A 14,501-nucleotide genomic window follows, 5' to 3' on the forward strand; every position below is an offset into this window, starting at 1 on the left:
GGGGATGAAGACCAAGCCCTGAGGTAAGTGGGGAAGTGGATAACCTGAAGGAAGAGCCAGCAGGGGAGCAGGCAACAGGGGAGATGTTCTCATTCTTCCTGAGAAAGTTGGGTAGTTGGCTAGTTATCTCAGATGCCTATACACAAATACACAAAACCTGGGAAATAACCAGGAAGAACTGGACATTCTAGCACAGTCAAGGAACTATAATGTGACTGAAAAAGCAGAAACTTGATGGGATAGCTCACATGACTGGAGCACTGTCATGGCTGGGTACAAATTGCTCAGGAAGGACAGGAAGGGGACAAGAGGAGGAGGAGATGCACTTTATGTGAAAGAGCTGTGTTTGATTGTTCAGAGCTCCAGTATTAAACTGGAAATAGGCCTGTTGAATGTTTCTGGTCAAAGGTCAAATGTGAGAGCAACAAGGGTGATGTCAGGGCGGGTGTCTGCTATAGACCACCTGAACAGGAGGATGTGGTGGATGAGGCTTTCTTCAAACAGCTAGCAAACATTTTCTGATCACAGGCCCTGGTTCTCATGAGGGACTTCAATCACCCTGACATCTTCTCAGAGGGCAATACAGCAGTGCACAGTAGGGTGGTGTGAAGCTTCACTAACTGATTCAATTCGGAGGAGATTCAGCCAAATTCGGGGCCCAAAACTCAGAATTTGAACTGAATCACGAGACCAACAAAAAGCTTCAAATTGATTTGAAGCATCAAAATTGATTTGTAAAACCTTTGCAAAAAGATTTGGCTGATTTGGCGATTCAGCCATAGACAAAACAGACAGCTGACAGCTGCCTCCAGCTGGTATGTCTGTTGGGGTTGGGGGAGATGGGAGGGAAGGGGTTGGGGAAAGGAAGGATTGGGACTGGGGCTGAGGCTGGGGCTGGGGCTGGGACAAGCTGCTCAGCCAGGGCAGGAGGCGTGTTACTTTGGGAGGGAGGCAAAGGGGGGGCAAGATGCAGGTGCAGCAGTGCAGGAAGCAGGGGCTCTGCCCTACTGCCACTTACCCTGCTGGATCGGGGGGGTGCTGGCATGGTTCACTCTAGGCAGAAGGGGGCAAACAGCAGCAGAACATAGCCCCCACTCCCTGTACTGCCACACCCACATCCCACATCCCCCACACTGGCAGGTAAGTGGTGGCAGGGCACAGGGCAGCACCCCTGCTCTCACTGCTGATGTGGGTGCAGCAGCACTGGAAGCAGGAACTATGCCCTGCTGCTGCCTAGAGCGAGCCATGCCTTCATTGTACCTCCCCACTCCACTCGCGCTGGCTGGGCAAGTAGCAGCAGGGCATAGCCCCCATGGCTCCCCTTGCTGGGGCAGAGGCAGGCACAGCCAGGGGATAATCTCCTATACCTCCATTGCCTGGCCCCATCCCTTGCCCAGCCCAGTCACCACCAGCTGGAGGAGAAGCGACTGGGGCCTCTGAGCACTTGTGGCAGAGCCGCCTTGTGCAGTGTGGGGCAGCAGGGATCTTTCCCCCCAGGGGCTGAGGAATTAAACAGGGGTCTGGGGAATTGAAGTGGGGAATATTTCCTGGCTCAATTCCCCAGCCCTGGGCTTGATTCCCCAGCCCCAGCTCAATTCCCCAGTCTCTGATTCAATTGGCCTGGGAGCTGGGGTGGCTCCATGTGTCAGCCAGAGCCCAGCAGTGCTCAGCCACATCTGTCCCAGCTCCCAGAAAGCACATGGAGCCCTGCCAAGCCATGCTGCTTCCTTGCCATGGGGCAGCTGCTGTGTGGATGCTAGGAGAGGGAGATGATCCCCACTGCCCCCTGGTCCCCTCCACTGTGTGGAGAGGCTCTGCCACTAGCACCCAGAGGCCCCATCACCACTCCTGCAACCAGTGAGTGCAGGGTTTGTTGGGGTTTTTTTTATGAGCCAGGAGGCTGGGCTGGGTGAGGGATGGGGCCACTCTGAGGGGGAGAGGAGTCCAGGAATGTTGGCTGTGCTTTAAAGAAAACTTACTGAGGGTGCAGGTAACAAGAAGGATTTCTACAAGAGTGTCAGCAACAAGAGGAGGATCAGGGAAAGTGTTATTCCTTTGTTAAGTGAGGAGGGAGGAGGGCAACCTATTGACAGTGGATGCAGAAAAGGTACTCAAAGCCTTTTTCACCCTAATCTTCACAGGCAAGTTCAGCTCCCAGACTATTTCACCTGGTAACACAGTCTGAGGAGGAGGTGAGCCTCCAACAGTGGCAAAATAACAGATTAGGGACTATTTAGAAAAGCTGGATGCATATAAGTCCATGGGGCTGGATGGGATGCACCCAAGGGTGCTAAAGGAGTTGGTGAACATGATTGCAGAGCCACTGGCCATCACCTTTGTAAACTTATGGCCATCAGGACAGGTCCTGGATGACTGGAAAGAGCAAATACAGCACCCATCTTTAAGACAGAGAAGGGGAAGATCCAGGGCAGTACAACCCGGTCAATTTTAACTCAGTCCCTGGAAAAATCATGGAATTGGTCCTCAAGAAATCCATTTTTAAGCACTTGGAGGCAGAAAAGGTGATTAGGAGCAGTCAGCATGGATTCGCCAAGGGTAAGTCATTCCTGACAAACCTGATTGCCTTCTGCAATGAGATGACCAGCTGTATGGATGTGGAGAGAGCCTTGACTTTACGAAAGCTTTTGGTATGGCATCCCCCCAACATCCTTGCAGGCAAGCTAAGGAAGTATGGGTTGGATGAATGGACTCTAAGGTGGATAGAAAAGTGGCTGGATCATCAGGCTCAATGAATAGTAATCCATGGCTTGATGTCTAGCTGGCAGCTAGTCTCAAGTGGACTGCCTCAGAGCTGGGTCCAGGAGCCAATTTTCTTCAATATTTTCATCAAAGATCTGGAAGAAGTGATAGAATGCACTCTCAACAATTTTGCAGGTGACACCAAACTTGGGGGGGTAGGAGATATGCTGGACAATAGGGCTAGGATTGAGAGAGACCTAACAAGTTGAAGGATTGGACCAAAAGAAATATCATGATGTTCAATAATGACAAGTGAAAAGTCCTTTGTACTTTGTGCAGAACAATCCCATGAACCAGTACAGACAGGGTACTGACAAGCTAAGCAGCAGCTCTGCAGAAAAGGATCTGGGGGTTTCAGTTGAAGGTAAGCTGAATATGAGCCAACTGTGTGCCTTGTTGCCAAGAAGCCTAATGGCATAGTGGGCTACATTAATAGGAACATTGGCATCAGAGTAAGGGAAGAATGAGATTAAGGGAAGTCATTCCTCCCTCTGTTTGGCACTGTTGACACATCTGGAGTATTGTGTCTAGTTTTGGACCCCCACAATAGAAAGGATATGGACAACTTTGAGAGAGTCCAATGGAAACCAATGAAAATGGTTCGGGGGCTGGAGAACATAACTTCTGGGGAGAGGCTGAGGGAACTAGGTTTATTTAGTCTGCAGAAGAGAAGAATAAGGCAGGATTTGCTATCAGCCTTTAATTATCTGGTTGGTTCCAAAGAGGATGGGGCTAGACTGTTCTCAGTGGTGACAGATGTCAGAACAAGGAGCAGTGGTCCCAAGTTGCAGCTAGGGAGGCTCAAGTTGGATTTTAGGGGAAAAAACGTTCTCATGAGGAGAGTGGTGAAGCATTGGAACAGATTACCTAGAAAGGTAGTAGAATCTCCATCCTTGGAGGTTTTTAAGACCCAAGTAGACAAAGCCTTGGCTGGGATGACATAGTTGGGGATGGTTCTGCTTTGAGCCGGGGGTTGGAGTAGATTACCTCCTGAGGCCCTTTCCGACCCTAATTTTTTATGACGCTGTGATATCTGTCAAAAGACATTGTTTAATGTATATAGAGTTAAACAGTTAGGTAGTTGCAGAGAAACAATTGTGTGTCAATTTTTTAAGTTTTCTTATCTTTTTGTTTTAATGCCAATAGCTTAGAATTGTTTCCATTGCAATCTGAAGTGGACACACTTTTTCCTGAAAGCTTCAACATTTATTGTTGGAAATAGTGTTATTTTTAGCTTTTTATGTGTCTGTGTTTCTGTCTGTATGTTTGAATGACCACCAGTGACATTAGTTTCAATCAATTTTGAGTCTGAGGCCAGGCCTGATATCATATCTGAGAGGTTTTAGAGGTTTTAGGTGTGTCCCTTTACACACAATTGGTCATGAAATTGGGACAAGAACAATTTCATTCCCATTCACGGTATAAATAACCACATCCATACACACATGCACAAAACAGAATACAGCAACAAAAAGCTGAGAGTGCTGTCTGAATACCTGTGTAGGTTGACAGGAACAGCCAATGGTCTCCATAAGCAGGACATTAAATTCCAACTTTTAAAAAATACTGTTTTGTAACTCAAATATGGTAGCACCAAGACCTTCTGATAAGGTTGGTAATTGGGTGTTGTAAGTTTGCAGTCCCGTTTTTAAAAATGACTCAAGGCTCCCAAATGCCTAAGCTAGTTTGAAAACTGAACTTAGGAACTTTTAATAATCTTACCTTTAGATTCTTCTGAAGTAATTTGACTCCTTCAGTGCTGCCTGAACAGAAATGTCACTGCTCTCCTAGGCAATTACTTTTAAAGTTTGGGTGGAGCAAGAATCAAAGGGGAAAAGGGGTGTAACTGCACCACTGCACACTCCCTGGATGTGGCTCTGAGAAACAGAGAACATAATTTCTTATTACATCAAGTTTCTTCCCCTACTTTCCCTGTGGGGTTACAGCATGTAGAGGGGGATTTGCCTATTTCAGTCTGCTCCAAAAGTGAGCACCTGAGGGTTTTCTGCTCCTAGGAAAATGACACATCCCTATGGTGGTGGCTCCAAGTCCATACAGCAGAACTCTGTGGTGGTCAGTGCAATGTTGGTCTGTGGGTCCAGTTCAGCCCATAAACCAGCCCCTACCACCTACCAGCCCATGGGGATGGAGGAGTTTCAGACCCCTGGCTTGAGGCTTCTTTTATGGTGTCATGTCCTAACACAAATAACATCTCTAAACTAATAAGAGTATGGCAGTGTCCCAGGGAGACAAGATCAGAGGCGTGGAAGCTCCCTCCATGTGGCTGGGATCACAGTGGGGAAACCCTGCCATGACAGCAGAGAAATAGTCCTGTAATGGGAATACACTTACCTCTAGCAGTCGTAGTGGCTGGGAATGTGCTGCAGATGAAAAAAACACCTACACAGTTCATCAGCCACTTTTCTATGCAGCTGGAACTGGCACATGATGATATCACTGAAAAATCCCGGCTGACTCTGATAAAAGCCTGTGGCAGAGAGAACACTGGGGGAGCAACAGCTGAGTAGCTGCTGGATGCTCCCTTTGGCACATCTGGAGCATTCCAGCACTGGAACCCAGGACAGGGTCTAAAAGAGGAGGTCCACCCAGGACTCATATGGTGGCCTGAACCAGGACCAGGAAGGACATGAAGGGATGGGTCTCCTCAACACATGGGACACAAAGGAAGGCGAATGCCCAGGTTGCTCCTGGGGCCGAGGAGAGAGGGGCCCTCAGAGACTCCAGGCCCTCAGATTTAAAGAATCCCAAACAAGCCATACTGTTGCCTGTAGATAACCAGTCCATAAGCAATGACAGGTGACTAGGATTGTCCCCGGCCCACCGTGGAAGGGGGCGGAGCACATGACCCTGCACCGAAAGAAATGTGTTAACTGCAATCTGTCATATTCAAAGCATGGGTGGGGGCCATGCCAATAGGCCCAGTGACCAAAGTACTTGAGTTGATTACATTCCTGCTGAACACTGCTGGCTGGTGCATGGAAGAGGTGTAGGGGAGGTGGAGCCTGAGGAACATTCATTGGTGCCGTCTCCTGATGATATTCCAATGACGAGGGAGCCTCTCACTTTTGAAGATAACAGCTATTTGTGGCAGGAGAGTATCAGGGTCTCCCCAGGGAGGTAGCACCCAAAAAACAGCAGTGTCCAAGGTAAATCAGGGGCAGGACAGGAACAACCAATCCCGAGCTGCACAGGAGTGACTTTTCAAGATCCAATGGGTATAGGGAGTTAATCAGGGCTCTAGTTAAGAGTGGTTTTCATGATTAATTCATGAAGAGAATAAGGAACTTACTAATACACTACATGCTGTACAAGTTTTTCTGTTTCTCAAATCTTAGTAGCTTTTGATTTGAATCCAAAAGGCTATAAGGCCAGTTTCAGCTACTTAATATATATGAAAAATATATAGCAATTGGTTATATTATCTATACAAATAAATTTGGATTCACAGGTGGTAAGAAAATAATTTTCTGTGTGAGGGAAATATTTACATCTACTCTGAAGGCAAATCATGTCTGGAGAATAAGGCAAAAATGAGTTCAATATTCAGAATCATCACTAATGTTCATATCTGCAAGAGGTTTGAGAAGGCCTGACAACTGACACAGGCAGTTATGTAATTAGCTGCACAAATGGAAGTGTTTGAGCTAAAACATTCAGTGGTCAGCCAAATAACTGCCACAACAATACACAGTCCTGAAAGGTGTATGCAAGACAGTCCCAAAGCTACTTTTCCCTCCTGAGAGCATCAGGAGCTAGTAATGAGTCACAGCTTGTTTTGCCAGTTCTGTACTTGACATACAGTTTTGCCATTCTTCTTTTTGATGAGCTACATGAAGGTACCTTCTCTGATTGCAATAGGTTTGACCATATAATTATTGAACCCAGTGCCAATACAAATGAAAAAGAGAGGTGTCTATCAGGTACATGGAGATGACATCTATTATCACAGCAGTGAAACTCACACGTGTCCAATGAATTTAAGCATATCTTTTTCTCAAAAAAAATTAACATTTTTGCTGTCACGCTATGGGATTCTGAAGAAATGCACTGGAATGCGGGGGAGGAGGGTAGAGGAAGTGTGTGGGGGATAGGAAAAGAGCTGAAGGGTTTTGTTTGTTCTTTTGCTTTTTGTAAAGCCAAGGGACTATCAGAAATCTTCTCATATGGTTTACTCAGCATTATCTGCCTTTATCCAGTGAAGTGAGGTTTGACAATATCAGGTGCAATGGTCTGGTGATAAGAGATGGCACAGAGCCCAAATACAGTGCAGGCAGAGGTTACTTTCCAAAGTCCCCCATTAGAGAACATGCTGACATTTTATGTAGATTATCAACATTTTATGGAGATTATTAGAAATGCATGAATAGTGAACATAAGGGCTATATATAATTTCACTTCATGTGCTTAAATGGGTCAGATGCAGTTTCAAATTCTATTTTGCCTTCTGGAAAAATAGAAATACACTGCATGTGTACATCCTGGGAGAGGGGAAGACCCAGGTATATTTTAGAGCAGGAAAAGGCTTCAGCACTGGATCAGACCCAGGTGCTGTCCCCAGTAAGTAGGGATGTAGTGGGGGGGGCACAGAACTTGTTGTGGGGAGACTGAGGATAGGGGGAGACTATGTGAGAGGGGGCTTTGTGGGGGGGCTGTGGGTGGGTGGCAGACTGCATGGGGGTAGAGGAACTATGGGGGGACAACTATTCAGGAGGGCTTCCTGCCCCCCCACCACCTCAGACCAATGGCTGCACATGGTGGCAGCCTGGCCTGTGCACCCTCAAACAAGACCAGACTGACTTTGAGGACCCATGGCTTTGAGGACTGCAGGCAGAAGCCGTGTGCCCTCAGGCTGGGCCAGGTCCTGTTTCCATGTGTCCAGTGTGCCATCAGGCTGTGCTGGCTCCATGCAGATAGGACCCAGTCCAGCTTGAAAGCACACGGCTTCTGCCTGCAGTGCTGGAAGCCACTAGTAACAGCAGGAGTTGGCCTGATTCTGTCCAAGTGTGCACAAACCAGCTGGGCCAGCACCAATGTGCAGCTGCCAGTCTGAGGTGGTGCCATGCTGCTGGGATCTCTGACCAGAGTGAGCATGAGCACCTCAACAGCCACTGCTGCTGCTGCAGGGGGGCTGTGCATCATGAAAGAGGGTGGGTGGGGGACCCAGGCCTTCTGAGCAGTCCTCTCCACCCCCACACTAAGTCTTCCCATACCCACAAATCCACCCACAATCCACGTACAAACCTCCCCACTCGCATACCCATTCACAAACTCCACACCCACAAACTCCAAACTCCCTCACAAGCCCCAACAGCCTCGCCAGCACAAACCCAACACCCACCTCTAAACCCACCCAAACCCCCCCCAACCCCACCACAAACCCCACACACCCCCACATCCCTTTCCTCCAAACCCCACAACTCCCCCACACATTTCATGTCCTGCACGCCCAGCCACCAGACAGGACAGGACAGGACAGGACAGGACAGGACAGGACAGGATCTGCTGGCAGAAGCTGCAGCTGCGAGGGCAACTGCCACACTGCAGCCCTACCCCATGCCCACACCATGCCCATGCCCTACCCCATGACCCCAGCCTGTGGGGGCTCTTGGTCCCAGGAACCACTTGTGGGGGGGTGATGGGTTGGGGGCGGGGTAGATGTGGCAGCAATGGTGGGGGGTGAGAGAGAAATGGGGGTTAGGGGTGGGGGAGACCTCCAGGTAAGAGAGGCCACCAGTGCTGGGCATAGAGCCCCCCTGCCTCCTAGAGAAACCTGCACAGGGGGAGGCTGGCCTGGAAGGGAAGGGGCTTATCTAGTTCAGTCCTTGAGTCCCAGTTGAGGGCTTCCCAGGAAGCACGGGGATCGCTGGGGCCTGGGCACAGATTCATGGAGCAGAATAGCAAGGATAGTACTGCTTACAGCTACAAAGCAGTGGGTGGAACAGCTGAAGCTGGACACATGTCTTGGTGCTGGGATGGAGATGCTGACAGGAAGGAGCTAGTGGGGGCACACAGGGGCCACAGAACAGAAGTGGGAGGTACTGGTGGGGCTGTGGGTTGGGAGTAAGAGGTAGGGGCAGGGGCAGGGCACTAGCATATCAGTTCAGGTCAGTACCCCACATCCTGGTAAGTGTGGGGGTAGGTGATAAAAAAACCAAAAGCAAATGACAAAGTGTATAGATATTTAGAATCTATTTTATTGTGATGATAATGGCACTGGTAGGCTTCCAAACTGCTTTACACTTGTAAATATATCAATAAAACATTGCTCAAGTGATCTCTCTGTATATAGTGGCATTTAATTTTAATTGTGGAAGAACATGGATTTTGGGTATTTTAATGAGAGAATTTGGTGGGGGGGGGGGAGCTTTGCATGCATGAGTAGCTCACGCTTGCAGTGCAGAGAACACCTGGCTGTGCGGTATGTGGTACTGCAGATGTGTTTGTGGCACCATATACTGCACAGCCATGCTCATCTGGATGCACCCAATAAGGCTGAGATTTCCCTGCTGCTCTCCATGCATTTTATCCAATAAATCTTGAATCCAAGGAGCAATGGGCATATGACACTCATACACCTACAGAGGTTCATAAGTATAGAAAAAAGCATCAAGGTAATTTCATAATTATCTCATAGTGTGCAAACTGAAACAGGATGCTGCCCTAAGTAGCAACTGACGCACCAATATGGGAGTGTTGCAGGGCTCTCAGGTGTCCTGCGACTGGGAAGAGAAAAGGCTCAGGAGAGGCCCCTAGTGGTGGAAAAGGGGAAGCACAACTGCCAGTCTCTAAGACTGTGCGAGTGCAGATTGCTAGGGTGACCAGGGAAGCCTGGAGCCAGGAAGGGGCGGAGCTTAGCCATTCTTAAGCCCAGGCAGAAGGCCAGGAATTCAGTTCCCCTCCGGCAGCCACAGAAGCAGGAGCTCTGTGGGTGAGCTGAGCAGCCCGGGGCAATGGCTGGAGCCTGACCACCCGGACGGGCTGCAATGATGCAGAGACAAGGGAACTCTGATGGAGGTAAGGTAGAGCTCACATGGAGCGGAGCGGGGTTTATGAGCTTGGGTTATAAACTGGTAGGCTTTTGGGTTATGTTGTAGCCGGTTGGCTGATTCCTTTGTTTGCTTATGGTTATACCGGAGGACCGGGTGAGGCTGTAGGGGTGCGAGGAGGCCTCACGGGAGCTCCCCAGTAATCTGGGGGTTCCTGGTGCCCAGAGGGCACAGCCAATGATGCCAAAGAGGGCACAGCTTTGTTTGGGGGGGCACGTTGGCCCAGCCCCTGAGTTAGGGGCAGCGGAGAGCCCCGACTAGGGGGCACAAGGAAACCTGGAGTTAGGGGGCTGCGAAGAGCCCCAAAGAGGGGGTGCGAGGAGCCCCTGAATTAAGAGGCAGCAAAGAGCCCTGGCGCTGAGGGGCAGTGAGGAGCCCCTGAGTTAGGGGGCAGCGAAGAGCCCTGGTGCTGAGGGGCAGTGAGGAGCTCAGAGTGAGGGGGCAGTGAGGGACCCCAAGAGTGAGAAGGGGCATCGAAGAGCCCTGAGGGCAAGCAAAGGGTCGGGACCTATTACCATAGCCCTAGTGAGAGCATTCCAGTACCATCTGCGAGGCTTGGGCTCTGGTGCAGGGGAGGGAAAGGAGCCTCAGACAGCGCCCCCTGCCATCAGGGCACGTATAAATGGGCAGCTTCCCGCTGAGTTTCATCATTCTTCACTTATAAACAAGATCAAGACGTGGCAGGCGAGAATAGGCGGGCGGTGGGCCCATTGCAGGAGTCCGGAGTTGCACGCGCGGAGAGACTCCAAAAACAAGACTCCTGTTACAGGGAGCAACTATGTGCTCTTGCTAGAAGTAAGATTACATTTTTCTTTTGCTATCCCATACTTTAGTACTAGGTGGTCTGGATGTGGTTAAGTTTCCTAAGCAGATGACTAGTCAATTAACTAAACAAAATGAAACCCCATAAAGCTTTCAAGTTTCAAATATATTAAAAGCTTTCTTTATATGTAGAATTTTGCAGACTTTAGCTTATCCACCAAGGTCATGGATTTTGAATTTTAAACAGACTATATATCAATCCCAAATCATTCTAGGAAAAGGACATCTTCATTCCATTTGGGAATTGCTCCCAAAGTAATTGCTGACTTTAAGATTCTTTGTGGAAAATGATATGTAGATTTAGAAGTGAAAAATAAACTTTTTCCCCCCCTATACTATTGAAATAGCTCCATGGTGATATTTTCCAATGTAATTTTATGTTCAGTTACAGCTGCATGACAATAAGCTGATTGCCAAATATACTGGTCTACAAAATTTTTGCTATAATGTAGTGTTTGACTAAAATATGACATTTATTTACTATAACAGTGCATCACTCTGAAAAACAATATTTAAGGGGTTGTGAAGGACTCAAAAGAAAAGGGACATTAACTGTATCCCCTGGCATAAAAACTGCAATACTACATTAAAAAATATGAAGTACTTTACTGTATAAGTCCTATTTCCTAAGTATCTTAGGAATCTAATAGAAAATCAATGAGATTGAGGCTTGTGCCTGCCTCTGTTTTAAAATAGTGATGTAGATTCCTAAGTCTCTTATACATTTTTGACAATGTTTCCTCTAACCAATGCCCTTACAGCCAACAGGACAGAGGGTTAAAAATCATGTAAAACTTTTGAAAATGTTACCCAGCATATACAAGTTTGTGACCGTTAATAGCATGGGTGAAAAGATTTGGAGCAACATAGCATCTGTGACAAATTCACCCCCCAAGCCATTTGATAAGCTGATAAACCAGTGAGCTAAACATGCAAATGTAAATGGACCAGCAATCAGAATAGAAAATAGGTTAGGTTTATGGGGAAATAGCCCTCTCCACATTTGGAGGGAAAGCAACTGTTTCAGTTACAGTGGGCAAACGGACCTAAATTCACCAGGATTATAACTGAAATTCTTTAGAGAGGAAGGTCTTAAAATATAAAATGGAATACTAATTAATTTAATAAACTCATTATATACTGTAAAAGTCTATTCCAGAGTTAGTATTTTAAATGTTTCCATTGAATTTTAACTGCATAAAGCCAGTGAACTTTCAGTCTAAGAAAATGCACCTGTCTCCTGATACAAAACCATGCAGTTTTACCACAGGTTTCATGGCAGCAGTGCATCACTAAAATATCTTCTTACATCAATGCCACCCAAACCTACAGCCTAAAAACAAATTCCAATAGGACCTCGCAGCCCACGGCAGACACTACAGTGTTCAGGCTTGCTCATATCAAATGCTACATTTGACTTCCACCATGATTACAGCTGTCAGAGCTGTATCTTGTTTTGACAACTCACCCGCATCTCTTGTGAAATAGGAAGGTGAATAGAAACATCTGAAAACAATAGAATCTGAACAATAAACTGGATTTTTTTCTGGATTGGCCTTGTACTCATATGCATGCTGATACCTCACTGCCAATATGAAGTTTTGTTTTATTCTCTCAGTTGTCAGGCAAGAATCCTCCTCCACTGCAACTACTCAATTGAAAAATGGACAATTTACTGTTAAAGAAACACTACCCTTACTACCTTCACCTAAGACTTATTTTTAGAAGTTTTAAAGAAGAAGAAAATAAGATCACAATCTATCACAAGGACTAAGATAAGTTACAACACTGACAGATCATTGTTTCTCAATATTTCTGTTTCAGCAGCCTTCACACAAGAGGTCAAGATCCATCTGGAGCCAGAAGCAAAAGTAGCAAAGCCAAAATAAGGACCATGCAGAACTAATGCCATCCATGCTACCTGAAACACTACACCTTTCTTAGTGAAGCAGATCTAATTAGCTTGTCTGGAAGCCCTCTCTAAGATGCCTATATTACTTCCCATTCAGAAGGTATCTCATGTTGACCCACACAACCTTCTCCCTCTCTCCACCCTTAGGCCCACCAGTGGCTCATGAACCACTGGCTTAGAACTACTACATTAAACCACCAGATCAACTGTTTAGACCCTTTCTATCCCCCTGAAAATACTCAAATAGGAAATTAGCCTGAAAAGTCAGCCAAGCAAGCAAACTATTACCTTCAGTGGTTTCCTTAGAAATCATGCAGTAAGAACTGAAAAGCTTCAATCCCCAAATCTCTGATCACAACTTTGCTAAGCAGAACATTGTAACCAGTCATCCATTGTTATTTATATTCTAACTCTTATCTCCAAGTTAAGTTTCCAGGAGGCTTGTCAACATTATTTTTCAGGAAGTTCTTAATAAAAAACATGTTCAAATTATACAAACATATTATGACCAGTTTTGTACAGTTCAAAATGTTCCAATTTTCACTTACACGAAGGAAAGTCTCTTTAATCAATTTGAAATTTAAAAACATGTCAGTGATTCAACTTAAAAAGTTTTTTAATTTGCATTCTGTTCTATTTCCCTCTCTAACTGGCATAGTCTTTACAAGTGCAGTATGATCCCTCTGAGCAACTGTGATTTTTCCATCTGTTTCCCTAGTATCTCATCAAATCTGGTTGCTTTACTATATCCTAACTTCCATATAATTTTGTCATTACAAAACTTAGTATTTTGTCCTTCCATTTAGTTTTGACATTACATTGCTTGTTATTTCCAAAAATCTTTTCCATTTTTATGTCTTTCCCCTCTATTTCACTAAATAATATTTAGGAGGATGATTGTTTGATGATCATTGCACCTATTAAAGTAGAAAGCATGGTAAAAAGTCCCAGGGATTTAATATAATCACCATTTCTGCCAGTAAATATGCTCAGAAAATTGAAATTTCATGTGACTGCTGTTATCATAGTGGTATAAAATCTCAAATTTAATGCTGTAAATATAAAATATTCCAACTGAAATAAAGATTGTTAAAATACTTGCCATCATGTCATTCACACTGAAAGAATTGTAAATTAATTCAACAGCATTTATGTTATTTTTGTTTTGGGGGGAGGAGGAACCTAAACCCTATAAATTGTTTAGTTTGTCATTATAACAAAGCAGGTACCAATAAAGGAATATCAAAGTTGTATTTACTAGGAAACTTATATACAAAAAATGGCAACATCAAGTGCATAATTTCCTCTTTTGAATAACCCCCAGGAAGAATAAATACAGTGATCATTTTCCTATCCATAACACAGTGTACCTGTGTAGTGAATTGTGATATGATCCCCTTCAGTATAAGGAATAGAACTGAAGTTGCTGAAGGCTCCTTTAATTTTATTCTCTACAGAGAGAAATGAAAGGAACGTATATGAACATCTGTGGTCTCAAGTTACTGTTCTGACAGTACAGAAAGCTCCTTAGCATATATTCATAAGTTTAATCTAAAGTGGAAGGACTCAGGTGAAAAACCTTCCATTACTTCCCCTGTGAGTCTCCACCATGGTTCCAGATATCTTACTTAGGTCTCCTGGTAGCCAAAATCTAAGTCAGTTTTATCACAGCACCATTTAAGTCAACATAATGACATTTATGGTTGTGGTACAGCCCTTCCTTTGTCTTACTGGAATTTTATTCTCTGTAAGTTTATGTCGGTCAGACCCATTCTGCAGTGACTATGTACTTTAAGTGCAGACAAAATCAGAATTGCCAAGTAAAATAAGGCAAGATCTTTTAAAACTTATCCTAGAGAAGTAGAGAGGTGGGGACACCTACTCCCTGTTATATTTCTATCTTTGCCTCTTCGACAAATCAATGTTGTCTTTCTGGGTCT

Source organism: Crocodylus siamensis, chromosome 1, assembly GCF_052110815.1.
Source record: "Crocodylus siamensis isolate JL-2025a chromosome 1, ASM5211081v1, whole genome shotgun sequence".
NCBI classification, from domain to species: domain Eukaryota; kingdom Metazoa; phylum Chordata; order Crocodylia; family Crocodylidae; genus Crocodylus; species Crocodylus siamensis.